Source organism: Trachymyrmex cornetzi, unplaced genomic scaffold (genome assembly GCF_001594075.2).
Source record: "Trachymyrmex cornetzi isolate Tcor2-1 unplaced genomic scaffold, Tcor1.1 scaffold9, whole genome shotgun sequence".
NCBI classification, from domain to species: domain Eukaryota; kingdom Metazoa; phylum Arthropoda; class Insecta; order Hymenoptera; family Formicidae; genus Trachymyrmex; species Trachymyrmex cornetzi.
In genome coordinates this window covers 516,875-544,316 of record NW_017300244.1, presented here as the reverse complement: position 1 = coordinate 544,316, position 27,442 = coordinate 516,875, and the positions used below count along the sequence as shown (strand labels likewise).

The 27,442-nt window shown below is 33.8% G+C and overlaps 1 protein-coding gene across 2 annotated transcripts in view; it reads left to right on the top strand.

The window, feature by feature from the left end:
• Positions 1 to 10,087: 10,087 nt before the first annotated feature.
• The window catches only part of Ddr (discoidin domain-containing receptor 2), a 199,333-nt gene continuing 181,978 nt past the window's right edge, over positions 10,088 to 27,442 (top strand). For both annotated transcript variants that reach the window (XM_018520316.1, XM_018520315.1), the window contains exon 1: positions 10,088 to 11,086. The gene's annotated coding sequence lies outside the window, so the exon portion shown is untranslated. The remainder of the gene's footprint in view (positions 11,087 to 27,442) is intronic.

The following is a 27,442-nucleotide window of genomic DNA, read 5'->3' as shown; positions in this document are numbered from 1 at the left end:
GGCCAATTTTCCAATTTTTTTTTTTTTTTTTTTTTTTTTTTTGAGAAAACTTTCGTATTTGCTATATATGTATAAAGCTCTCTTGATTTTTATAAATTCATATGATTACGCATATTTAGTTTGTTCGATGTGTGTCATCTTTGAGTTCGTATACAAATTCAATCTTTTTACATGCACAAGCATGCATAAACATTAGCATACAGCAACCGCTGCTGTTCTAAGTACTTTGTACGAATCTTTCTTCGCGATATATATTCTCTTAGATTTATTGCAAGAATATATTTCATGACAAGAGCGTAACAAGTCGCACCGATCGATTTAAAAGAACCTTTCTTGGCATTGTACCAAGTGAATTTATTCCGGATTAATTTTCTCCGTGTAATCTTCTTCAATTGAAATAAATTAATGTACATTTGATCGACAAAAACGAATTCCGAACTTGTGTTCCGAACGAATTGGATGGCAACATCGTGTGACAATGATTAGTCTAATAAATCGCGGAGAGAAAAGTGGTGGAAATGTAAGAACATTGAATGGCGTCTCGGTTGGTCGTCGTAATTGGTAATTAGACGACGAGCAATTAATCATGCCTCTTGATCCCTTTATCCCCCCTTTTCCCTTTAGAACTAGGAATCCTGAATCAAGGAGTAAGTGTTTAGGTCCATTCAGCGTAGTCATTCGTTAATGAAGTCGCGTGTCCGGGCGTGAAGTTCATTTCCCTCTGAATGCGATGCGTCCGAGAATCATAATTACTGTATTCCTGGCGCATACCCATTCTGATGCGATACACGCTCGACGACTAGCCTTCTAGCACTTCCCGTCGTCGTAGAATCCCAATTAACTTAGTCTAAATAATATTGAAAATACGGAACATCGCTTATATGCGAGGTCTAGATGTTTGTTACAATTTTGATATTTAAATTGTAAAATTTAAATCTTTTAAGTTCTATCATCGCCATTTCTTAGTTGCAGTTATCAGCCTATTAATTCTTGTTTTGTTATTCTATACATAATTTTAAATAAAAGGGAACTTTTACACATAAGGCAAAGTTGGGATTTTATAGCAGAAAATATGATACGAGACATACTTATATACAAATTGGTACTAGAATAGACTCACTTTAGTATTTTTCATCGATTTGTATAAATATATATGGACAGTTCAAAAGTTCTGAAACTGAACTTTTAAAAATGATGACGACCAAATTGTGTCTATGATATTTATATACCTACATTATTCTTAATATATTCTAAAATTGTTTTCCAACTGACACTTCGTTGAAGATAGAAAATAGATATCTAAAATAGATAGTTAAAGAAATAAAAGATAATACTCTAGTCTAAAGATAGGAAAAGATAATATTATTTTCTTTTTCTCTTATACTATTGTTTATCAAATCATATAAGTTCTTGATATATGTATATAGTACCTACATGATGTAATTCTTGCAAATACATGCAGCGAAATTGATTAGCATGCGGCATCCTGGTGTCGCATATTTATCAATTTCTGGTTTCCGGAGCGTCTCGCATAATAACGCATTTGCATGGACCTCCTTTGATCCTTTCAGTGAATCGATTACGATACAGAGACGCGCGGAATGTCGATATAGCCAGACGAGCTATTCGGACATCCTGATGAGTCCCCGTGTTCTATGAACTCCCTTTTATCAGCCAAAAACGGCGTTGGCCGCCGCATGGAATGGCATGCATCTATGATCGTGCAAGCATTTGCGGCACGATACATGCTCGCAGAATCACGCATACACTGCGTAGAAGTATATATGTATGTTAATGGAGGCGATCGTATAACATGATCTACACTTCCGCGCATGGCTGTAACGTTTCGATTATAGGATACCATGCTATTCGACCCGGTTAAACCATCGTGCATGGATTTAGCCGTGGTTCAGTTTCCACTTCTAAGTGAACCAATCATTGGTAAGGCTCGATATCGAAGTCGCGGTATATACGCTAAGTTAGGCTAACGAATACGTTATGCGAATTCGATTAAGATGTAGTTGCCATCGAGAAATCGAATTGATCGAAACTCATGTACCGTTGATAATATCGCTCAATTATTATGTCTTATACTGTTAAATTTTATAGGGTCAAATTAACTTAATGTGAGTCGCCACTGCTCCTACTAAATATATCGTTATTTTTGACTAAAATGATAATTAAATTTAACACTATACAATGTTAAATTGATACTATATAGTACCAAATATAACCATTGTTTTAGTAAAAAATAACGATATTATTGAGTAGGAGCAGTGGCGACTTACATTAAGTTAATTTGACCCTATAAAATTTAACAGTGTACGTACAAATTATCGTATTCCATACGATAAATATTCCATGTATCACTTGATATTTTGTTAATCGCGATATGGTTTCGCACATTTAACAGAGAGATTTGTAAAATTTTGGTCATATAAAATGAGAAAAAATGCTTATGTTTGTATTTACTAAAATATAATCAATTAAAAGATTAGAACATTAGCTTAGATTATAAGTTAAATATCATAAGAAATCATAAAGAATTGCAAATAATATAGAAAAAAATAAATGGTTAAGACCATCGCATAAAACCGAAAACTTTTATGCATTTTTTGTACTCAGTTCTTGGACAGTTTATTAATTTCTAGTAACTGAAGAATAAAACTAAAATAATCGGATCTTATATGGTCTATTTAAGTTATTTTGCGATTTTTTCTAATTTTTTGCTGAAATTGATGGTCAGATTTGAAAGAGAAAACATTACTGAATATTAAAAAAGTATAAGACATTTTTAAATATCTACATTGGGTGCAAGGAAGATTTTAGGACAAAGTAAATATACTAAATATATTTCTCTTTTTGTAAAAAAATATTAGAAAAATGGAAAATAAAGTGACCCAATATTACTTTTATAAGATTATAAGTTTATTAACATATTGACAAGTTCATTTATATATAAGAATACACAAAGAACTATTTTTTAAACAACTGATTTATGTACTTATTTCCAATATTTATCAAGTACGTTAGAATCTATGGTCTGGAATAACAAAAGTATTAAAAAATGTTACAATAGATGTGTGTACATCTAGTATGCATAGGTTGGCCACGTTGGTTCTACTTTACAAAGAGTTTCCTCTCTTTGGTTGTAAAACGTTATGACAGAAATATAGATTAAATAGAGTGTCGTAAAGTATAAATGCAGAGTGACAATAAAATAAAGTACAGAAATTAATAATTATTTCTTGGTAGTTATAATAAGCAATTACTTACCTATGAAATATTACATCACTCTATGACGTTCTGCATTTTGCTTTACTGACAATAACAAAATGAACAAACTGAGCAATAAACTGATCCAATCGAGTTAAACGGACAGTTTGCACGACTTAGTAGTGGTATCTGCTGAATTTAATTCACAAATTTACCGTGTAATTACTCACAAACAGTGAGTATGGCATATTGGGTACTAAGCCATATAGGGTCTAGTTATTTTACTTGGAATGCTAATCAATGCTTTGCCTGCAGTTACTGCGCACAAAAGTTGCGTAATCCATTTACTTAACAAAAATAGGATAAATGGACTTCATAATATTTTAATAATAATAATATTAACTAATAATAATATATTAATATTAGACAATGACTGGGCAGGTGTCTACGCAAATTGCACATATTTTTACCAAGAAAACTGTTTCAACCACTGAATAAAACTCTATTAAGTTCTCCATAAATAAATCTCTATTAAGTCCGTTTCCTACGCAGAGTTGTTGCACAACTAATGAGAATACAGTGATACTAGATAGATAACTAGACGTCTAGGAAGACTATATACATTTCTACTGGGAACAATAGCGTTTAATTGATAATTTAATTGATCGTTAATTTAATTAGATAATTTTATTTTACAAATTTCGAATTTTGATTAACTTAAAATCGACCTTCTCTTGACAATTCGCTCAGTTGCTCTTCATCATTTTTGCGTAATCATAAAATGTTTTTGCAAAAGAATTAACAATCACGATTGCGTAACGTGTTGAAATTAATTGCGGTGTATTGGATTTAGGTGAAACATGCAAGCGAAAGCGGCGTACCTACAAGCGAACAGCTAATCAACGAGGCGAATGCTTGTATGTTGACAGGGCCGTCGATTTCTACTCCTGGAGCTTCGCGTGTGCACTCGTATGCATTGTACAGTATATACGCGAAAACCATACGCAGATATGTGTACATATACGTAATTGTACATTGGCGTTGGCATTTATCGTTTCCTTCTTGTTTCCGTTGTATCGTTTTCCACGTACTTAATTTTCGTACCGTGTACGAATTTGCATTCGAATGTACAATAATATAATTGAATAATTAAAAGAATCGAATAGAGGAATTGTAAACGAAAATAGCAAACGAAATAGCAAAATGTTAAGAAAACACAAACAAACGTAAAAGATCTTATTCAATGTATTAAGTAACTTATTTGTGCTTTCAGTTTTGATAAATAGGAGAAGCAGGAATTTATGTGACACATAGGTACTATTTATTTCAATCTCCTTTGAAGTAAAAATAGAATAAAGAGAGCACAAATGGAAGTGAAACAAAGCTTATATTTTCATTAAAGCAACTTCATTCACCTTTTCCATTTGTAAAATCTAATTGTCGAACACTGGCTCGTAAAAGGACGCGATAAGGAAAGAATGAGTTGCACGGTTTGAAGCTAGAATGCACTGGTTTATTACGAACCATTTCCTGTTAAAATACTGTAATTATGTGCGTCTTCTGACCATTCGCTGTTGACATTCTCTGAATGAATTCAATATTATTATATTTACCAAATGATAAATATCGAGCGATTTACAAACACGATGAAAATTTATTACAGTAAAGGTACCTATATCTTTGATTGTCTTTCATTTCAATGTAATACACACATTTTCCTATTTGCTGAATTATTTCGTTAGGCAAATACTAAGGATCATGCCAAAAGTCTGCGCACTAATTACATTGGATCCCAAGGAAAATTGGGAAAATTGAGTCCCCAGTGGAATGAGTTGGTTTTCATATATGTTGTAACTTAAAATGTGTTGAACACAAAAATATTATAAACACGTGACTAAAATAATGGATAGTTCTTTAAGATATATCAAAGACTTTGTGAGCACAACTTTTACACTTTTGATAGAATTATAGCTCAAGAACTATTATTTGAATGAACCATTTGAACGAATGTAACATTTTTTGTTCAGTACGTTATAAGCTACAACATATGTGAAAACCAACTCATTTTATCGAGACTCAATTTTATATCTAATTAATGCGGAGTCCTTTATAGCAAAATAATCATGTTAACACATAATAACGTTACTTGTTGTTTGTAACTTATTATTCGGGCAATAGATGTGCAGTGCACACTGATAATATTGGCGAATATAATTATATATGTTAATGTTAGCTTTCATTCCGTGTCAATAGCACAATTACCAGATGCAGTAACGATATTGATATGATTACTTTAATAAAATAATATATAATACCTCTCTCTCTCTCTCTCTCTCTCTCTCTCTCTCTCTCTCTCTCTCTATTCACAAATGTAGGATGCGAATTGTGGAAAGGATTTTTTAGGATATTTTACGAGTCTTCAGAACTCACGATTTTCTGCTACTTTTCGTATCTCCATTCTTTCGTAAGACGTAGGTAAGAACGATATTAGATTTACCCGGAAAGCGGACCTTTTCACGTAACCTATGCCCGAAAAAACTCGCGTGGAAAACGATAAACGACGCGTCACGGCGTGTTTCGCGATATCAATCCGATCGTCGTGCACGAGATGCGCGTGAAATATATTTCTGGAAATAGATTATCGGTTCAGCGACATGGAAGGTAAAAACGCTGAAGCATGTTGTCACGAATGCGACCCCACATTCCGTTTAAATGGAATAAAATACCAAATACGCGATTCAACAAACTATAGATTTGACATTAACGTAAAATATATGCTTATAATGCTTTTATTTATCGCGAATAAATCACTGCGCATGGTCTCGTCACACTGATACAAATATTTAACTCTCAGAATTGCAAGGAAGATATATGTATCACAAGATATATTTGTATTTTTTGCATAATATTAAGAGGCACTGAGACGTCTTAAATTATACCGTAAGGTATACTGTCGATCAAATTCGAATACGAATATTGAAAAGCGAATATGAATTGATGACAAAGAGACCTTCGCAAGGATACATTTTCATATATCGGATAAGAAATTCCCGTATATTCCGATAATCCATTCCTTCGTCGTCACGTAGAAAACGTGTACTGACGTTACCATATACGCGACCGTATCCCTAATGGAAAGTTTTCTTTTTCCTTTGACTGTATTTTTCGTCGTTGGGACACCGTATCCTCCCTCGAATTTCATCACGGCGTATCTCGTATTTTGCGCGTTTTCGCATGTACATATACATGAGCGTCCGCAAAACTCTACGCCAGTGATATCGGTTTCTTTCCAGAATCTAGAAATCCCTGATTCGTTTCGCCCGCTACATTGTCGTTCGTCAGGCTACAGTAAAATCCCTTATCTGGTTTCCCGACCGCATTTTAAAGTATCAAAATAGCTTCCACAGATTGTGCTCCTTTCATTCGTCGTTGCGCGCGCGCTGGAGTCATAAGGAGTATATGCTTTGTGTATCGTAAAATCTTCAGCTAGCATAATATATGAGACCTAGATAAGGCGTAAGATTCGGATAACTTAAACAAAATTCAAGTTTCAAAGCTTTTGTTACATTATTTACGACAATCAGCATTCGTATCTAATAATATATTTATATATAGGTACTCAAAATAGGTTCTACTGGTTCTACTGATTGCGATATCATTCAACATTCAACGATTCTATTATATGCGAAACTAATCTAATTATGAATTTATTCCATCTTTTGTGACTGATATAATTCTCTGTACGTGATAACGAAAAATCATCGAAAAATCACCTCATACAAAAAAGCAAATAATTTAACATTCACAGAATCAGCTTTTTTTATAAGTAAATATTACAATAGGATTAAATATTAGTCAAAGATACATATATAAATAGATATATAAATAGATCAAAGATAAATATAATGATATGGTATAAAAATATATAAACAAAATTAATATCAGATTAAATCTAAAATTTAATATTAATATAGAACGATTAAAGAATAAATTTGAATAATGTATATTACTAAAGAAATAGTTCTATATTCAAAATCTTATATACAAAATCTTTTATATATAAAATAAATATGAACGATAGTATTGCAATAACTAGCGATTGATATTGGCATTAATTTATTGGAGAAATATTTAAAATCATATTTTTTTAGATTATTCTAAAATAACTATGCTATCGTTTTTGTAAGAAAATTTCTTATTCGTATAAAATATATTATTCGTATAAATCATACAAAATTTATTGTTTCCCAAGATTGCGCAACTTCTACTTTTCATTCGCTAAAGCAAAATTATAATTAAATCATCTGCATGCACCGAATAAATTTACTCTCCAGCCGCTGTATCGCCGTCAGCTGTTTCATCCTTTGTACCAACTTCTACTCCAAACTCTTTTACTTCAACTTCATACAGACGCTCTTTTATACGAATATAAATATTGAAAAATACATTATAATATCAGCTAGTACGCGGTCTTGTATTATTTATAATATATTATTATAATCATATCATTGTAATATTGCAATTATCGTTTATTTTCATGTTCGATTAGCAAATAATAATATCAAAAGATATAATTCAGTTTTTCTCAGCGTTGTACAAAAGTAAAACTAAAAACCATTGCATATACTTTTTTCTTGTATAATACAATATAATATATTTAGAATGTTCTACATTTTTTAAATCAAAGTTCACAGATGAAAGCTTTTTATATAATATATTTATTTATATACTTATATCAGCCATTGCGATGTATTTAATATCTTAAAATTAGGTTCGAAATATGTACACTACATGTATGCGCGCCGGTCATTCAGAATATACGGCAATATGCCAACGTGAAATACGATCGAACGCACAGCGAAACAGGCTAAGCGATCACACGGTACTTCATTCGGCACTTTCGATATTGACTTGCATACATGAGTCGTTTTTTACTTACGCACAAGAAAACAGTCTATAAATACGAGCAAGTAGTACAGAATTACGAATTAATGCCATTTGATTACGGATTTGAAAGAAGCAAAAGTTAAGCGAAAGATTAATGAGCAAAAGATTAATGAGCAATTCAGACTTTTTTATATAATATAAAATAGATTTCAATAAATAATCTCTTGCTTTAATTTATAATAATACAAGGTGAATAGATGAATCATTGTGTAGCTTTTAAACCTTTATACAGAATATCTCGAAATACACGAATCAAAATACCACAGCAAGAAAGTTTTCGACTAAAAATTAAAAAAAGTTACGTGTACATTTTTATTTCAAATAATAGTTCTCAAGATATAAAGGTAATAGTTAATTAGGGCAATTACTGATTACGTTTAAACGGCTACCTATCCATGAATCGCGCATGCGGTAGTATTAAGTGCATACTGCAGTGTTACTACATATAATAGATAAATTGAGATTGTATTATCATAATAACATAGTTTTTTAAATACTTTTTGTAAACAGTAGAAATTATAAATACAATCCATACATTCCCTAAGCTTAAAGAATACGCTATTATACTTATATTTTAAATGAATCTACTTTATTCATTACTAAAGAAACGCGCACTGAGAAAAAAAAATAGTTGTAGCAACTATAAAGTACAATTCTAAAATTTAAATTCTTGTAACTAATTTTAAAAAGGAGAGATTAAGAACTAAAGTAGTACCGAATAATATAGAAATATAAATGTAGTCCGTTTATATTTCTATATATATATTAAACGTAGTCCGTTTAAACGTAATCCATAATTGGCTATATTTAAATTCTCATTATTTCACAAACTACTGCTTAAAATAATAATTTGCAAATAACTTTTTTTACGTAATTTTTTTAAAACTTTTGTATTGTGATATTATAATTCGTAAATTTCGAGACATCCTGTATGTTTTGTTCTACTTATGATATAAATAATCCGTAAACACATTAAAATTATAATTTAGTGAAATTTAGTATTAAAAATGATTTATTTATAACAATTTAGATTGAATTCAATAGATTGAATTGGAAATTACATCTTTTGGTTACCGTGTTAAGTTCATCAGATTTTTGGATCTATGGATGCATACTAAAACTATTGTTTATTTAACTTAATCTCGCTTTTTAGATAAAGTGCGAATTAAGATTGAAATATGCAGTCGATTTATCCCAAATTACATTAATTATAATTTATCTAATACGATAAATCTGCAGATTTTGCAGAGTTTTAAAATCATATTTTAATCTGTATATGGTTTGTATAATGATGATGGACGGTTGGAAAATAATTCCAATAATAATACGTATGAAATTAATTTTAAGAATAAAATAAATAAATTTGTTTACTTGTTCTTTTACAGATTAATTTCATTATATATATATAAAATAGAAGTTATAAAAATTTAAAGCAGTGTGAGATCTTTATATATGCATAATCACTTTGTATAATAAAGGGAAATTAATAACACATTTTAATTTTCTGGGAAAATATATTATTACATTGCTTTAAATTATGAATACAGAAAAAATGCATTCGCTGAAGGTGAAAACTTATTATAATTTGTACTTTTCTATATGCTTTATTTATATAATAAAATTATAATAACATTACAATAATTTATTCCAAATTATTTAATAGTCTAAATGAGAGATTTCTGACAAGTCATTGACACAAGTCTTGATGAGATGTGTTATTTTCTTTGTATAATTCTCTTGCTTCATTTATACGTTAGACCCCGTACGTACGATAGTGTGAGCATATGGTCAATCATTGAGTATCTGGCTGCTTGCGCGGAGAATAGCGCTGATTGGTCCGTCGTCGCCGGTTGGTTGACGCGGCTCGTGGCTTTCGGCTCGCCGAGCTCGAGTCGGCTCGCTCAGTCGTACTCGAACCGCGCATCGGATAGGGTGGTGTGCTACCCTCTCTCGCAATTCCGCGACTCCGTTGTGTGCGTGTGCGCATACGTCAACTTGCCATGCGAGACGTACCACGTTGTACGTTCCTGAACGTTGTGCTTCGAATACGTTGACAGATACGAAGCGTGAGAGTGAGTCCACAGACGATATTTTGAATTATCGTGATCTCTAATTGCACTGCGATTTTAAATTATCGATTTTTTGTTCGCGACGAAATTAGAATATGGAACACCGAGATCGTTGCCGACGCGTTGCTCAATCATAAATTATTCGTCAGTACGCGCAGACCGATTGACGTATGACAGATCCATATAATCGCACGCCGCTTCGAACTGTCACGCGAAACTATCGCACGTTTAAATGGAGTGACGCGATGAAACTGTCGTCATCGAAGCTCACAGCTCGATATCCATTGCCGCATAAAACGCACGACGATACGCTCGAGTGAATGAAAAATCCGATAAAGGCGGATCGTTTTCTATTCGTGAGGAACGTCGCGACGACGCGACGAGGAGAACGACGAAACGCGAAAAAGAGTCCACTTGACCCCGCGAGATCGAACGGTGGCGCGTTCTCTTTCAAAAGACGATCGCACGAATTCGTCATCTACGCGTCGACGATCGCAGGCGATCGAGTGCACATCGATTGACGTTCAAAGGGATATACTGGGCGGAGTTGGGCTCCAGCCAACGACGCTAGAACGCCTGTAATTCGCGCGCGTGCAGACGTCCTCTCGCGTGTACGAGGAGGATCCTTTTCAGCGGATGTGCGCACAGCGGGAGAGATAGATCGTCTTCGACGTAATCTGTCGTTGACGTGACCTAGCCTAACTTTTGCTCGAACTCCACCTGGTCTTCGTACACCCCCTTCGTCCTCCAGGCAGGCTTATCGTGTATGTGAGAGTGTGTGTGACGGCGCGCGCGGCCATCCTTCCAAACTGTGTCCCGTCGGATGAGGTGTAACTTTGCGCATTAGCTGAGGGGTGAGTAATATACCATGCTACTCATACAACATTTTGAAGCAGTGCGCCGAGAAATTATCGGCCAGTAGTTTCTCTATGGAAGAAATACTTTGGAAAGCATGATACTGTGTAATAATGCAATGAGTTTGCGGAAAATTGTAATTTGAGACTATTTTAATTAAATGTTGAGCGTGAGCGTTGTATTATTAAATTCCAGCGAGAATTTTTTTCATGATTAATTTTTCAAAGCGTTTTGAAATCTTGATTAACACCGTCCAGTTTGAATCCATTTTATTTTGTTGTAAATTGGATTTTGGCGAAAAAAGAAAAAGTAGGCGAGAGCATATTGTGTAGCAGCATGAGAACGTTTGTTTTAATTTGGAATAAAGAGAAACAGGGTCGGAATCAAGTTAATATGAGCCAGAAAAGCTTCACGTATATTCATCATACAAAATGAGAGTAGTTGCTTTCATTTCGCAATAACGTTGCGATGTAGTTGTTATTGCAATTCTTTTTTATAATATTTTTCGTAGTTATTTTAGATCGTTTGTAACACCAAAAATCGCGGCACTTTATGCAGTTAGCTCATTGTACGCCTATCGTACAATGCGTACCAAATTATAAAATACGGCATCCGAATTCTCCGGTTTATTTGTTCGGCACATATATAATTTTTCAATGGATTTAAAGGGCATAGAATATGTCATAGAAATATAGTCTCTGAACCTTTTATCTCGAACATCTATAAATATTCAATTATACTCGTCATAGTATAGGTGTATATATCGTACATGAACATTTAACCATCAGCAAAGAAGCGTCCCCAGCGTCACACAGAGCTTTGAACTAGTAAATATATATTTTAGCTATTACTTATGCTTTCAATCATGAGATTTCTCAGAGTTGATCTGCATGTAATTTAGTTAACAGTCTCATAGCCTTCGGGACGGACGGTACGCTTGAAATATTCATCTTTAACCCTTTGCTGTCTCTCTATTTTCCTTAGTATTTAATATTTTCTTTGATATAAGAAGAAAAGGAAATATAATAAGAAAATGTAGAGATATATTTTTAAAGGTATAATATATATAGAATACATTTTGAAGTAGATAATTTCTTCAAAAATTATTCGTCTTGCGGAATATTCCATAACAATATTAATAGAGATAATATTTTTCTATATTTTGCTACCTAAAGCATTTTAGTAGAATTATTATTTGTGAGTCATCATAAAGAATGACGTTTTCATATTTCCGTTTTCCCATTTTATTTCTATTTTCATATTAACACAGCCATAAGCTTATAACGTGAAAGTTATTTAATATGATTACATTACAGAATTATAAGTTACTGTATTTTTCACAACCATTTTACGTTAAAAAATGTTATTGAAATTTGAAGTAACGTGGTTTAAATAATATGAACTCGTAAATGAGGCAACCTAATATTAATGTGATAGAATTTCAATTCGAATTCATCTGCATACAGAATTTCGAGGAACGAAATACGATATTCGAAATGTCTAGGTATGGTAAAGAGTTAAACCATGTAGAGATTAATTGCGTCCGCAAAGGACACTGCAAAAAGGCGCCGTCGTCAGAGAAATAATATATCCGCCCGCGCGCTTTAAAGGTTCGCCGAACCGCGGTGGATCCGGCGCGCGCGTATATTTCGTCGGCATATGGCGCCGAAAATAGTCGGTCGTTTTGGAACGTCTTTCTGCGGACCGTTTAAGAGTAACCTGGCGGAGAAAGATGAGGAGGGCAGCCCTGGCGCTAATTGGTTAATGTCCGTCATTACTATACTCTCTGGCGTGGGAGGCGAAGGGAGAATTAAAACCGGCTATCAACCAGCGCAGCGAGAGGAGGAAGAACCAGGGGAAAAAAAGCTCCTCCGCGATCTTTATAACGAGGTTGTTGCGGTTTCATTTGCACAACCTCTTAAAGATGTAAAAGATATATCATTGTGGCTCTTGTAAAAAGAAATATCATTTCTCTTTTTTATTCATTAGAATAGATGTGAAACAATTATGGAGCCAACGAAATTATGTTTGCCGCTTTGATGTTAATCGCGCACGCGTTCTTTCTCACACGATTGTTGGATTTGCTCGTCTAGAGGTCTCGTTAAGGTCATGCAAGGACCTTATCGTGAATACATCCCTCGGTCTCGAAGCACGTGATCCCGTAATTAGCAGTAGTTTGACGTTTACTTTGGCGACAAAGGAAAGCCGTCTTCCTCCATTATTTAAAAAAAAAAGTTTACTTCAAATCTAAGGGAAAGACCTTCCATTCCACTCTTGTAATTAAGTTTAATTTCTAAAATATACTTGTTATAATTTTATAAAGTATTCCGAAATTGATTATATTAAAATAACCCAAAATTACCCCCAATGAACGTTTGCGCATACTGCATTATTAAATTTCATTTGCAGAACTTACCTGTATTGAACCTACGTTAATTAATTTCTACAAGCAATTTTGTAATTTACGTAATACGAGTAAATCGATGATCAGCTTACCGAGAGTTCCGTTGTTTGGATTGTACGCGTATTTACTGAATATTACAGTAATTACGCTTTTATATGCTGGGACGGACTTAATACGCGTGCATGCAAAATGTATGCGGCGGAATTCAAAATTGCGGTTTCCCGCGACTTAACTGAAGATTACGAAATAATGAGAGTAGAAGCACGCATTCTCCTTAAAAAATGTAGAGTTTCAAAGCACAGTACGATTATGGCTTTACTGCTGTGTCATAAATATCGTTGTGCATTATACTTATCTTAACATATTGCGCCTCGGGGTGTTTCAAATTTTTGTAGCGCGTTTTTCCGGGATATCCTCTATACGTGACTACAAATATAAAGCGCCGTTATCAAGCATAGTTTCAAATCTTGCGTACAAGCACGATTCTAGACGATCGGTTACCACGATTCGATTCTCGCACGTAGAAAGTATGAGAAATTGAAAGATTCCAGATAGGGCGCAGCGGTGCTCGCCACCGACATGTAAGTTCGTAGTCACGTGAGGCCGAATGACTAACACCCCCGTCTTTACTACACGAGAATACACTTATGCGCGAGGGCATTCATTTTCCGCTATCGTGAGCCGTACTTTTCGCGCAAGTGGCTCGCGAGATTGAAAAATTCTAGATAAGAAGATATTAAACTAGCATCCTACGCGTCTTTGAGCGACCATATGATTCTTTCTCTATTAATCCAATTTCCACATGCAGTTAGGACATCTATGTTAATAACTTAATTTCTACAGATTTTCTCCACTGATGCCCGTTTCTATTAATGTAGTTAATTTTAACCTTAACTTAATTCTTCTTTTTCTAGTTCTAAGAATTAGAAAAAGATGAAGAATAAGTTGAACCGAGATTAAAGTTAACCTATATTGGTAGACATGGGCATAAAGAATCGTTTTCGGTTTGTTTTGAGTTGAGAACTTAAAGCCTTATAAATTTTATTTTATTTTTTATATGAAAGTAGGAGATTAAATATAACGTGCAGCTGTGATAGGGATTTATTCCTTGACGTGCGTGCCGAGTAATGACTAGTGCGAGGCGTTGCTATGAATCAATTAATTATGATACGTGTAATTATAATTAATAAAGCGTTGGTGTTATGTTTATAGTTCATTTTACATTTATCCATTACAACTGATCGGTTGGATAATTCAAACAAAATTTCAAATATTATTGTAGTTTACGGTCGGCGAGTATTTTGACCAATAACATCGCTCTTTGTAAGAACGACATCAAATACAAATCCATTATATTTATGGGAAATTAATAGCATTCCTACATCAGAATGATGGAATGCGAAGTTGTAAATTCCTTTCTCGTTTCCAATGTGAATTTATTCGCCGCGTAGTCATGCTTAATTCGTCGGTAATTATACCCGCGCTCGCGTACATTCTTCGCTTTGAAATTTCATCGTAAGCGCACAGCCATCCGTCAGTTATCCGCGAAACAATTTCATATTTTCAATGTTAAACTCGGAGTGAATACCAATATCGCGAAAATTTCTCGCGACATACCCCGTTGCTCCGGCATTGCCCCGACGGCCCATTTGCATAGTACGACCGTCAGCCAACGGCATTTTCGCGCGACGTTTTTATTAGGCCGATGCAGCCGGCAGGGAATTTCTTTTCCGCCGTTTTGCGAGATCCTGAATTGCGCGCGCTGCATCGCAAATCCGACAGCATTTGCTTTTACAGGGCAAAGGGAAAGACTTCTGTCGCGGTTGACGCCATTAGCGTGTGCCATAGTAGGTAGACGGCTACATTTACAACTGGCCACACGAAAGCCGACAGCAACTTGTGTACATTTCAACGGCGAGTGCACTTAAAATTCCCATTTACTTGCTGCACGCAGCCATTCGTATCGGCGTGAACGCATCCTCGCACGAAAGGGGTTGCCGACCAAGTGAAACCTACTATCTCATTGCGCCATTGTTAGGAGCGAGAGCAACGATACGTGCAAAAGTATTTTGAAGTATAATGGCAGCACTTGACCGAAATAAAAGAATTTTTCCCGAAGGTACTGTCGACTGGCAGTAGCTATTAAAAGTGGAAAATTTTCGCTTAACTATTAGCGGTAATAGTTTAAAATAAATATTTTAATTACCTTCATAATTACAGTAACCTCTTTTTTTATTTTATTTTAATTTGAATGAAATTTTTTTTATCTCTTTCATTATTTCAAACAATGCAAGCATTTTGGAGTACTGTTTCGTAGAATATTCTTGTTTAAATATCAGAAAAACGATCAAACTTGGTGAACGTTTCCATAGCAATCACAAAGTTGATAAGAATATTGTCTGTTTTTTTACGCTACTTTGTCCCTACATTAAGTTTCTTACGCGCCTTGCTAGATCTCATTAGATTGGACTCCCATTACGAGAGTGGTGTATAACGACCCAAGAAAAGTAGCCAAGTGCTTAATACAGTAATCAAGACTAAAGGTCAGCCATTCGCATGTAAGGTGACGAAAATTGGAAAGACCCTTTTCTAAGAAAACGTTTTTGCTGTTTCATCCCATTCGCAGAATATAGTTAGATTATAGATCTGTTTTTTTATTCCTGCACTCTCTGAACTGGTGCACACAGTGCAATAAGTTGAAGTGGAACAAATATATGTTTGTTTCATTTCAACTTATTGTACCGCGTTTACAAGTACATGCTTGTTTCACTTCAATTTATTGCATTGTACGTACCAGTTTAGAAAGTACACTGAGAAAAATGTCCGTTCAAAAAGTAACAAACGGATATTTCCGATTGATTTTGATCGGATTTATAAGACTATCCGATCAAATTTTAGGACTATCCGATCAAATTTATCGGATTTATAAGACTATCTGATAAATTTGATCGAATAGTCTTATAAATCCGACAAAATCAATCGAAAATATCCGTTTGTTACTTTTTGAACGGATAAAACCCGGAAATTTTTCTCAGTGTAGGTACAAAAATAAAAAAACGGACCATATATATCGCGTATTAATATTATAATACGACGAAGAAAATGATTTTGCATGATTATGAATATTCTATTATTTTTGTTAATATTTGATTATTTTAAAAATGCGTTAAAGGAAAGATCTTTTTCTAAACAATATTAAATAAATTCACATGATACACATGTGTTAACCTATCACATAGTTTATATTTCGAAGTTTAAAGTTATTATATGTTCGACGATAGAATATCTTTTCTTCTAGAATATCCTTTCTTTCATGTCTAGCACGATAAGCTGCCAACGGCTTAACAACTGATTTATTGTCAATTTAACTTTTGGGATTGGCTAAGTTAACATGCCAATACGTAACTTAAGCGCAACTTTCGCACAAGTTTGAACTTTAGCTCGTATAATGCAAAACGTAACGTTAATGGAATAAAATTATAGTTCTCTTCAATAAAATGCTAAGTTATTTATCTCGATTTTTAATATTAAACGACGTAGAATGGAAAAATTCCAGAGACCGAGATAGAATCGGCGCGTGTGAATGTTCGATCGTACCAACGCGTTTCTTCCTTAGGAGGACGCGTTTCGCTTGCGTGCTTTTCTTTCTGATACCGGCAAGGATCCAGGCAAGCGTTATTGAAAATCCGTATGCGAGACGACACGGCGACGAGCTCGACGACGTCGCAACAGCTCGTGTGTTTAACCCCCGACCAAGGACGCGCATACTTTAGCTACCCCTTTTAAGTATTCCTGCAATAGCGCCAGAGGCCATGTGGCGTGTAACCCCAAGTTGAGTTCCGTTGTAACTAGCTAGAAACCGCGTCAATATCTTCGTCGTTGGTTGAAAGTAACAGACATGAACATCGTGCAAAAGAGAAATCCTTTCTTAGAGAGAATATTGACAGAGTCGATGTAAGAACAAGTTTGGCAGTAAAGTTCGTCCACGAAATTCATGTGGTTCTACTTTCTGCTAAGACCATATTTAGTAAAGTTAGGCAAATGAAACAGCTCGGTTATTTGTCCATTCGTGCTCGTAATTTCGAGGAAGTTCTCTCTTTCTTTTATGAAAAATTATTTATGTATTTTAATAAAGGGGAAAGTATTCAGATTTTAAAAGAAGTAGAAAGAAGATTGAGGAAAAATGAGAAAAAATGAGGAAGAATTACTCGTAATCCATGTAGAGAAAATGCAAAATTAAAAAATCTTGTCGAAAAGATGTGACTTTCTATAATTATAATAAGAACGTAAAAAATTATTGTTTAAACAATGTTTATTATGGTTAATCTTTTGTAAGAAAATATGTGTAACTCGTTGTGTAACTGTGCATTAAGATAACTTAGTATTAATTTATATTTATCACGCTATATATTCATACACGGAAAAAAATATTTGGTTGAATTAACTGGAATTGTGATGGAAAATGAATGTTGTGTTTGTGTTGTGTGTGTGTGGTCCAGAATTCTAATTAAGTTTACTAGATTTCTGGTTAAATTTACCAAATTCTGGTTATTTCAAACAAAATTCTGGTAGATAGGGCATTGGTTATTTCAACTAAAATTCTGGCAGATTTTGAAATTGGTTACTTCAACCAAAATTCTGGTAGATTTAATCAAAAATCTAGTAAACTTAACTAGAATTCTGGATCGCGCGCGCGCGTTTATTTTCCACCACAATTCCAGTTAATTCAACCAAATATGCTTTCCGTGTAGTAAATCAAAATGATATTGTATACACTGAAAAAAAAGTCTAGTTATAGCTATCAAATATTCAGTAAAATAGTTTCAACCAAATGTTGAGGTAATATAACTAAACATAAGTTTACCTTTACAAATATTTAGTAAATATTACTAAACAGTATTACCAACGGTAATACTTACTATATATTTGTAAAAGTAAACTTATATTTAGTTATATTACCTCAACATTTAGTTGAAACTATTTCACTCAATATTTGATAGCTATAACTAGACTTTTTTTTCAGTGTAGCTTACATTTACATATAGCGTAATTCAAGTGTCACCTAAAAAAGAGAAATTACACACTCTTTTAAAAATCTGAAAGGTTCCCAAAAATAATAGAATGTAGAATGTAGAATATTGTACCATAAAGATAATTTTGGGATTGTAATGGGATTTACTCGTAAACAAATATTTTTTTGAAAACGAAATTGGAATTTCAACCAAATTATTGTATTACAAAACAAATTTTTAAGGTATATTTCCTTTTACAAGAATTTTTTAATTTTTATTATTACTTAGTTATTTCTTAGCAATCATAGAAAATTTTTATTTCCTCACAAAAAAATGAAAAGAAATATAAATGAAAATTTTTTAACAACAATTTTTTACGATTGCTAACAAATAATACATTTACAAAAATTATTTGCAAAAGAAAATATCTTTAAAAAATCTATTTTTTCGTTGTTATTTGGCTCAAATTTTTTGGGAAAAAATATTACGGATCCTATTACAATCTTAAAATTTTCCTTATAGTACCATATTTTACATATATTAGAATAGTTTTAAGAATTTTTTTCAGATTTTTAAAAGATGATATAATTTCTTATTTATTTATATTAAACTAAAAAATTGATTTTTCCATACTATTAAATTTTTCTATGTGAAATTAAGTCTTTATCTGAAAGTTTTTATTTGAAAAATCTGAAAAATTTTTGTGTATAAAAATTTGGTATATTTTCGAATTTTAGTTACAATTGTAAAAAAAAGAAAAATTTTTAACGATTGTTTCCAATATCTCGGATGCAAAGTACGTAAATATTTTTTTATCTTCGACTTATATATGCTTATTTTTATGACCACCAAAAAAATCCCAAGCATTCCATTTTTAGGTGGACTCTCCGGCACATGGAATGCACCATATGTGTATCTAAAATTTCTTTTTTATTTATTCACAAACACTTATTTCGAGACATTATTTTTATATAACAGGATATCTATTGTATTTAAAAATATTGTAATATAAAAATTCAAAATCTAAACAATAAAAAAATAATAACAGTAATCTAATTGTAAGTAATATTAAAAAATGTATTTTTTCTAATATTGTTAACTTAATCAATACAGCAATAAAAATTGTATTATACAGATAATTAAATCGGACGATTATTCGGTCAATATACTTTAAAAAGCAGAGCTATTTGTGAGCAAGCATTTAATGCAGGAAAATCTGGGTATGACGTGGTATGTATTAGGTGGTGAATAACGAGCTAATATTGCTCGGAAGGCGCTGCGCGTTTAATCAACGGCAATAAAATAATCGATACCGATGCAGCCGTCTATATCATTATTGGCACTTTGTAATAAAGCAGATATTGGAAAAATAAGTTAACACGAGGCGAAACGGTCGCCCGCGTCGCAAGGATTGAGATACGTCTTACAGGCTCCTGGGGACAAGTTAGTTGGGAGAGCGCTGCACGGAATTTCCGCGTAAACGTTGCGGTACATCGCGCGTGCTCGAGAAATTGATGCCCCCGTGGGAAGGGACAGCACTTCCTCCTAAATAAGGGACTCGCGCGGGGGTAGTCGCGCGAGTTTGGAAATTGTGACCGCAACGCGACCGACGAGAGTGTCCTTGTCACGTGCGACCGGGATCGCTCCTGGGATAAGCGCTTTTCTCTTCCGTGCTTCCTCTATTTTGCGCCGTGCACGCTTCACTTCAGGAACAAGCCGGTACGGAACGTTTATTGTCATCCAGTGAACGTAGAGTGTCGCGTCATCGTTCTTGTACGGTAGTTATTACTAAGGATTGGACACGACCTTTTTCGTTAAGTCTGAAATATTGTTCGCCTCGCAACGTAATATATCAGCACGTATAAGTAGTAAATTTTAAAGTGAAGAGATTAGAAGAAGAGAAATACCATAATTTTATTTATTTTAATACCTATAGATATTAATTTTGATAAATTTTTTGAATATTAAATCTTTTCTTATAAAATAATTTTATTTAATGAAACTGAAATTCTGTAAAGAATTTGAAGTCATAAAATTAGAGTTATGTACATTAAAATAACTAGGTGAAATTGTTTTTATGCAATTTTTAATATAGTATGCTTTAATATTTTTTTTTTAAATAATGCGAGACACATTTTTTGTTCTATTTAAATTTGTAAATGTAGTTTTATACAGCTTTCTTTTATTTTATATAAATTATTTTAAATTTATTCTCATACACACATATAACTCTTATGGCTATTTAAAGATTTCGAGTAGCAATCGGATAAAATAAATTCGTGATAACGATTTGGACGCACCGCAATTTAGAAGAGTATTCGTGCCAACGATCTCTTATTGTTTATGTTTGAAACTAGTTAGTACGCGCAGTAGGTATACTCGTTTGACGGCGAACAGGAAAGGTAGACGAAGTCAGTAAACTAGGTAAGCTAAACTGACAATCATAGCTTTAAAAGTACCGTATAGACGAAACTTTTGCCCGGGATTCCGATCTGTAGAAATTAGTCGGTTAGACCGAAACTTGTCGAAGTTTCGTATCACGCTGCACTCTGTTCCTTGATTTGGCACGTGAGAAGATTTTAACGGATATCGTAGCAAAGCGCAAAGCGTGTACAAATCGAACGAGCGTAAAAACGTAAAAGAGTTTGCTCGGAACCAGGCAGAGTGAGATTATCAGTCGCCATGAACTGTTATACGTTTTTTCCTCCCTTCCTCTTTCCGTCTAATCTATTTGTACAGCCGTTGCATTACGCGACGTGTAACGAAAAATTACAATGTCTACCAGCTTGAAGCTTTATCGCATTTTAATTCACCGTGCGGGCCAATATTAAACGCGATATAAACGGTGCTAGCTGGCCAATTCGGTACGGAAGCGAAACGAGAGTAAAAAACATCGTGGATCGCTTGAGAATTTCGGTCGTGGCAAAGTGCGCCGTGGACGCGTTTTATTTTACACGGCGGACATGCCGTATCAGCGTGGAAAGTAGAGCACGCTCGCATAGCCATTCCTAGGCCAGACATTTTCCCGAGCTGCCTTTGCAGCTCTTTCTCCGTTTTGCGTTCCTCTTTTCTTCCTTTGTCCCTTTTTTCATTTTTTTTTTGACGTACCCAGAGATGCACAAATATTTTACGCGAACTGATACCAGCACAACATACACGCGCTGGCGCTATAAATGATAGCGCGAACATGTTTCGCCGAGATGCCGCTTCCCTTTTGCAGTCGGATATACCGAGAAATAGAAGGCTCGTTTTAGATACATTGAAGATAAATTTTCTCGCTATTTCGTTGCTATTTTTGATAAAATGTTTTAAAACGATTTTTGAACGGCGCGACACGAAGAGCAATGAGAGAAAAATGTCGATGAATCGCTCTAATCGAACAAGAGATGTATATCTGAAAGAAGAGGGAGATAGAAAAATTACTTCGTATCCATAAATTGAATATAGTTGTTATTGTTATATCGTGCAAATCGTTAATTTCCTTCCTGGTGGTAATCAAAGTAACATCGTGATTGATTACCTCTGGACACGACGTGTCACGCATATCGCCCGATAAACGATGCACAGTTATAATAAATTTCTGCGGCTACATTCGATCAGCAACAGCGTTCTATTCGACCCTGGTCTTTGCTATCTTTTTGTGCATAAATCGCATCGCGAGGCAAATAAAGATTCTGCATGGATAACGCTGCATGTTCACGATTCAGCGGCATGAATGATAGCGCGAAAAACCAGGGTTTCACCTCATAACGTTTCGCCTCTTTCTCATGGTAGAGCAGATAAATAGCTGGTTCGTTTCGCTAAATTTTCATACGTCTTATTCCTTAGAAAATTACAATATTCACACAAGTATTTCAGGAGGTACAACCATGTAGTTGTTGTTAAATTAAGCCGAATAATTCCATCTTCGAACTGGCAGCGTAAAAGAGAATCGACATCTTTGTTGCATTCGAATTTTAAAGCTTCTGATGGATCGAATATTCACTTTATTCATTGAATAGTCTGATGGAACATTTCCATCGCTCGTCTTCACTTTTCTATTCTTTATTACGTCTGATAATCGACGGCTTTCAAGTCCGTATAGTGACGTTTAATTTGTCATTTGTTCCCTTCTATTAACAATGAGAGTGGCATGTGCAATTGAATGTAGAATTATATCATGCCAATTGTATGATTAATTTGCAATACACTATATTACTAGGAGTTCAGAATACTGCGTACATGTTAACAATTGCTCAAACCGTCCATAAAATTAAACATTGAAATTGTCATGAAACTGCTGATCATAATTTATTACAATATCAATTATACATAAATCTTTTTTCAGCGTGATATTTTTTACGTGGTTCTCTTGCGATGTTTGTAAAATTATTTCTTTGTTACCATAAATTCATATCCCGCAATATGCTATTTTTCTTAACAAAGCTGCCCGGATGTAGAGCTTACACGGTTGCTCGCACGCGCGAGAGTTATGGTTAAGCAACCGAGATGGTGAGGCCGGGTCGCGGGCCAACGAAGTAAATTTACGCTGATGAGAAAATTCCACGTGTATCGGATCGATAAGGAAAATGGAATGTAATTTTCATAAACTCTTTCTCGGTTAAAATCGATTGTTATCGTAAATGATTATCGCTGTTCTAATTATGGTCAATTAAGCAGGTAAGCGCGAGCTTCAATTACGAGCAACCCATATTTTCCGTTCGAAAAGCTGATACCGTTAGAACGAAGTAGTAAATAAATGAATTCATTGATTTGCATACGCATATGCAGCTTTTTGCATTATTTAATTATAATGGTATTAATTCGCTTGATTTCTCTAGCATCCCAATTAGCATTATAAATGCTCGATTGTCTACGGTACTTTGGCGAATCGATTAATCCAACAAGCCATTGTAGATGTTTTGTACAATCGGATAATAATTTGCTTCCTAATTCGCTGATGATTGCGTGTTTGTGGAAAATGACCGACATGTGATTCGATATTTTTTTCACGGCGTCATCTGAGTAGATTCATCGAATCATTCAATTTTTCCTTCAAAGACTAGTTCGGCTATTAAACCAAATATCGATTCGCGGTTGCCCGAGCTAAACGGACCAATATGAGGTTTGCAGCAATGGCTCGGGGCAACGGCCGGATTGGGACGCAAGTGAATAATACAGTACATGGATAGCTGCCAATACTTCAGTCGCTAACGAACCTTTCCAACCTAAGGAAGCTCCATTACACAATAAATCACATCGGGCGCAAAGAATGCTATTTGTATTCGTTTGTTGATTTGAATGGATAGATCCGTGCACATAACCGTATACCTATACGGTCAATAATCCTGTAAATCATATCAGCTGTTTCGGGAAATAACTGTTATTGGTTGAATAAAAACACTCTTTTTTTTATATGAAATATCTAATGGATCAATATTTCTCTCTCCCCGGATAATTTAAGATAAGTGGATACAAAATGAAAATTGGAAAATCGAAAACATTGGTTTTTAGTTACATTACATATTTTATTATATTACATTTATATTTTATACATTCTAAAAATCATATTTGCCTTGCATTAACTGCTGGAAGAGTGATATATACAAATAGCTTAAATTTTTAATTTTTCTCCCAAATTTCTCAAGTGATGTGAGTTGTTTTCTTGCTAATTGTTTATTTCATTATTAATTATAAATAATGACTTGTAAATATTATACATTGATATATATTTCGCCAGGTTATTTTATCTGTCTATTAATTAAATATCGGAATTCTAATAAATACTAAAATTATTATACCTCTGAAATATACTCCCGAAGATTTCGAATAAAATAATTTAATTCACTAATTGCCGAGTACGTCTTGCTATCCTAAAATAGAAATTATTTCTCGTACGATTTAAACAACGGTAGAATCTCTTTTTAAAATTAATCCATTACCATGTGGTGGCGCGCGTTGTACAGTTACGGTACATTAACTATAAAGGGTGAGCAGTGCGTCCTTTTCCCGTCTTTCACCCTTTCTTTCTGTTTATTTTCCTCCTGCGTCTCCCTTTATTGTGTTATTTATGTGCTTAATACCAGCTTAAGCGAAGTGGCTCAACCTTTCTCGTAATCTGTCGCTTTTTTCCTCCGTATTTTTCCTCTCGCGCAATATAGATACGTAGGCGGCTTATTTTGTTCTTGACGGCTTCGTAATCCTGTGATTTTTCTTGCGGAAGAAACCTGATGTGCGAAGTAAAAACGTAGAGATAAGGATAATTCGCGGTGAGGAGATAGGATGAATTAATCGCGCTCGATGTAGTTCTAATTGTCACGCGAAGCATAGTCGATTCGTGCAAGTGGCCTTGTTCGACATCGATCGGATATATCGACGAGTTCTGCGAGTGACGGTGCGACCAGAAAAATCGTGATTTAAACGGCCGAACTACTTCGTGTCCTGCCGTCTTCGCCGTTCGGCGTTCCCGACTTCCCCTTGGCTCTCTCATACATTTTGTTCTCCATTCTTTATTTCTCATGACTCGGTCGCCGGGCTCGTTCTTCTTTGTTCTTTTCTCCTTCCGGAACTGTACAACATACGTTCTCTCATACTCACCTCGAATCGTGATTTTCTAAAAGCTTCTTCCGAGGTGTCTAAAACTGTTCGCTAGCGAGATACGGTAGATAATTTGAAAAAAAATATTTATTTTCTTTTGATAATCGCCAACGTGTGACAACAGCAAACTGTAGATTGCCGAAATTAAAGGCGATTTTTAGTAGAGATGTTAAAAATGGAATTATTGGTTTCTCGTGAAAATTTTTTAGTATTTCCATAGTCGGTTTATTGTGAATTCTTTTTCTTTTTTTATATTGGCAGATTTCAGTATTTTTCATGATACAATTTAACTACAAATTTATAAGATGAAGAGAAGAATTATTTTTTACCTATATCTGGATTGTTTTATTATTGAAATATGAAGTTACAAAATATATTTTCGAATTTTAACTGTAGAACAATTATTGGGATTTTTCTATTTTCACACTTATTTAATATTTCTCTTATTATTTGTTTAGAGGAGAATTGCTGAATATTATTTAAGTTATTTCTTTATATTTTTTTTATCTTATTTATTTATACGTAAAAAAAATATATTCTAGAATAAAATTTTTTTATGGAAAAATATAAAAATTCAGAATAAAATTGCATGGTTATACTTATTATCAGTTACATAAATTAGGCAAGAATTAATCAGTTGTATCTGATTTTTAAAATGTTGTTAGTACGCACAAAGTAAGATGTGATTTGTTAATTTTTTGTCTATATTACTCATTTCTCATTTATTTCACATTTTGTTACTAAATATTGCTTAAGTAATTATATTAAATAATTATATAAAATATTTAGGTACGACAACTCTTCCCTAAATGTTACGAAATAACATTTGCGCACGAAGAATAGAGAATTACATTTTTTATTAATATATCGTACGATTTATGTCATACAGAAGAACAAATATAAAATCAATTAATTTATTGTATGCATGTCTCTTTTACCTATCAGTATATACTTGGATATTTAATTAGTTTTTAATCTAAAGCGAAATGAATCACGTCCAGATGTTAACTAGTCTAACGACTTAATTAGTTATATGACAGGGTATTCTTTAATAAGAGACAGTTTTGCTAATTAAACGCGAGTTATCATTTATAATCAATAAAATGATCTCGTCCAAGCGACTTGTATATGCAACATATACGTCCTTCTCTTTCTCGAATTTTTTCAAAGAGATCACGCCACTGGTGACGCAGATTCTTTCACGAGCGGCTTGATCATTTCAGCCGGTTATCTCTTAAAAGCGCCTGTATATCTTGTCATTTCTATCAAGACGACACCGGTACTCTTCGTCACCTGCGAATGTTTGCGCTGTTTACTGATAAACTCGCCGATATTACGTTGCATCTCGTTTAATTATAATTAAACTCTTACTAATAGTCGACCTGAAGCTGCTCTACGACGCTATAACTGCTGCCGTATACTAACGAACTCGAATGGGGAGTTCAATTAAACGCTACTTAGCACGACCGATACTTCCCGGTGCTTCCCCTGCTTCTCTCGCGACATCGTCGACGTCTTTCGCCACGCTAATCGTCTCTCATACTACGGAAAATGCACCTGCATCCCATGCCATCCAACCGTATATCGAAGGAGATGAAATTGTTCGGTAACCTGCCAATCATCTCGCCATGCCTGCAAACCTACATAAGCAACTTACTTATAATTAGCGAAGTAGTGATATTGATTTGTTTCATAACCGATAACTCATGTCAAGTGTGAATTAATTTAGATCATACACTGAGAGAAAAGATTTTGTTATAGGAACAAATCAAGGGAAAGCAAATGTGATATTTGTTAAAAAAACAATCGATTTGTTACGATTGCAAATTAATTCGTCAATGTAACAAATAATCAATAGTATCGCTACACTGTTAGAAATGTTCTTAAATTTCATTAACTTTTAAGTTACATAATTGAATTTAATTTCATGACATTACATTAAATTTATACATGTACATAAAATTTAATGTATTTTTCATGAAAATTTATGAAATTTAATGTACTTTTCATAAAATTTTATTGAAAGTACATTAAATTTCATAAATTTCATTACATTTAAGTAACTACTGTAACTTAATTTTCAGTTAAATCATTCATTACTTTTAATTTCGTTCATAACCACCAGCTTCATTTACATGTAAAGGAATCTCGTGGTTACATTTTTAACAGTGTAGCAAATAAGAGGCTCATATATATACTGTTAGAAATTTCTCAATGAATTTTAATTAACATGTAAAGGAAGCATGTGGTTATGCACGAAATTAAATGAATGATGTAAATAAAAACTAAATTACAGTAGTCTTAAATGTGATGAACATGTGTATTGAAATTAATGAACACATTATTATAGAAATTAATTTACA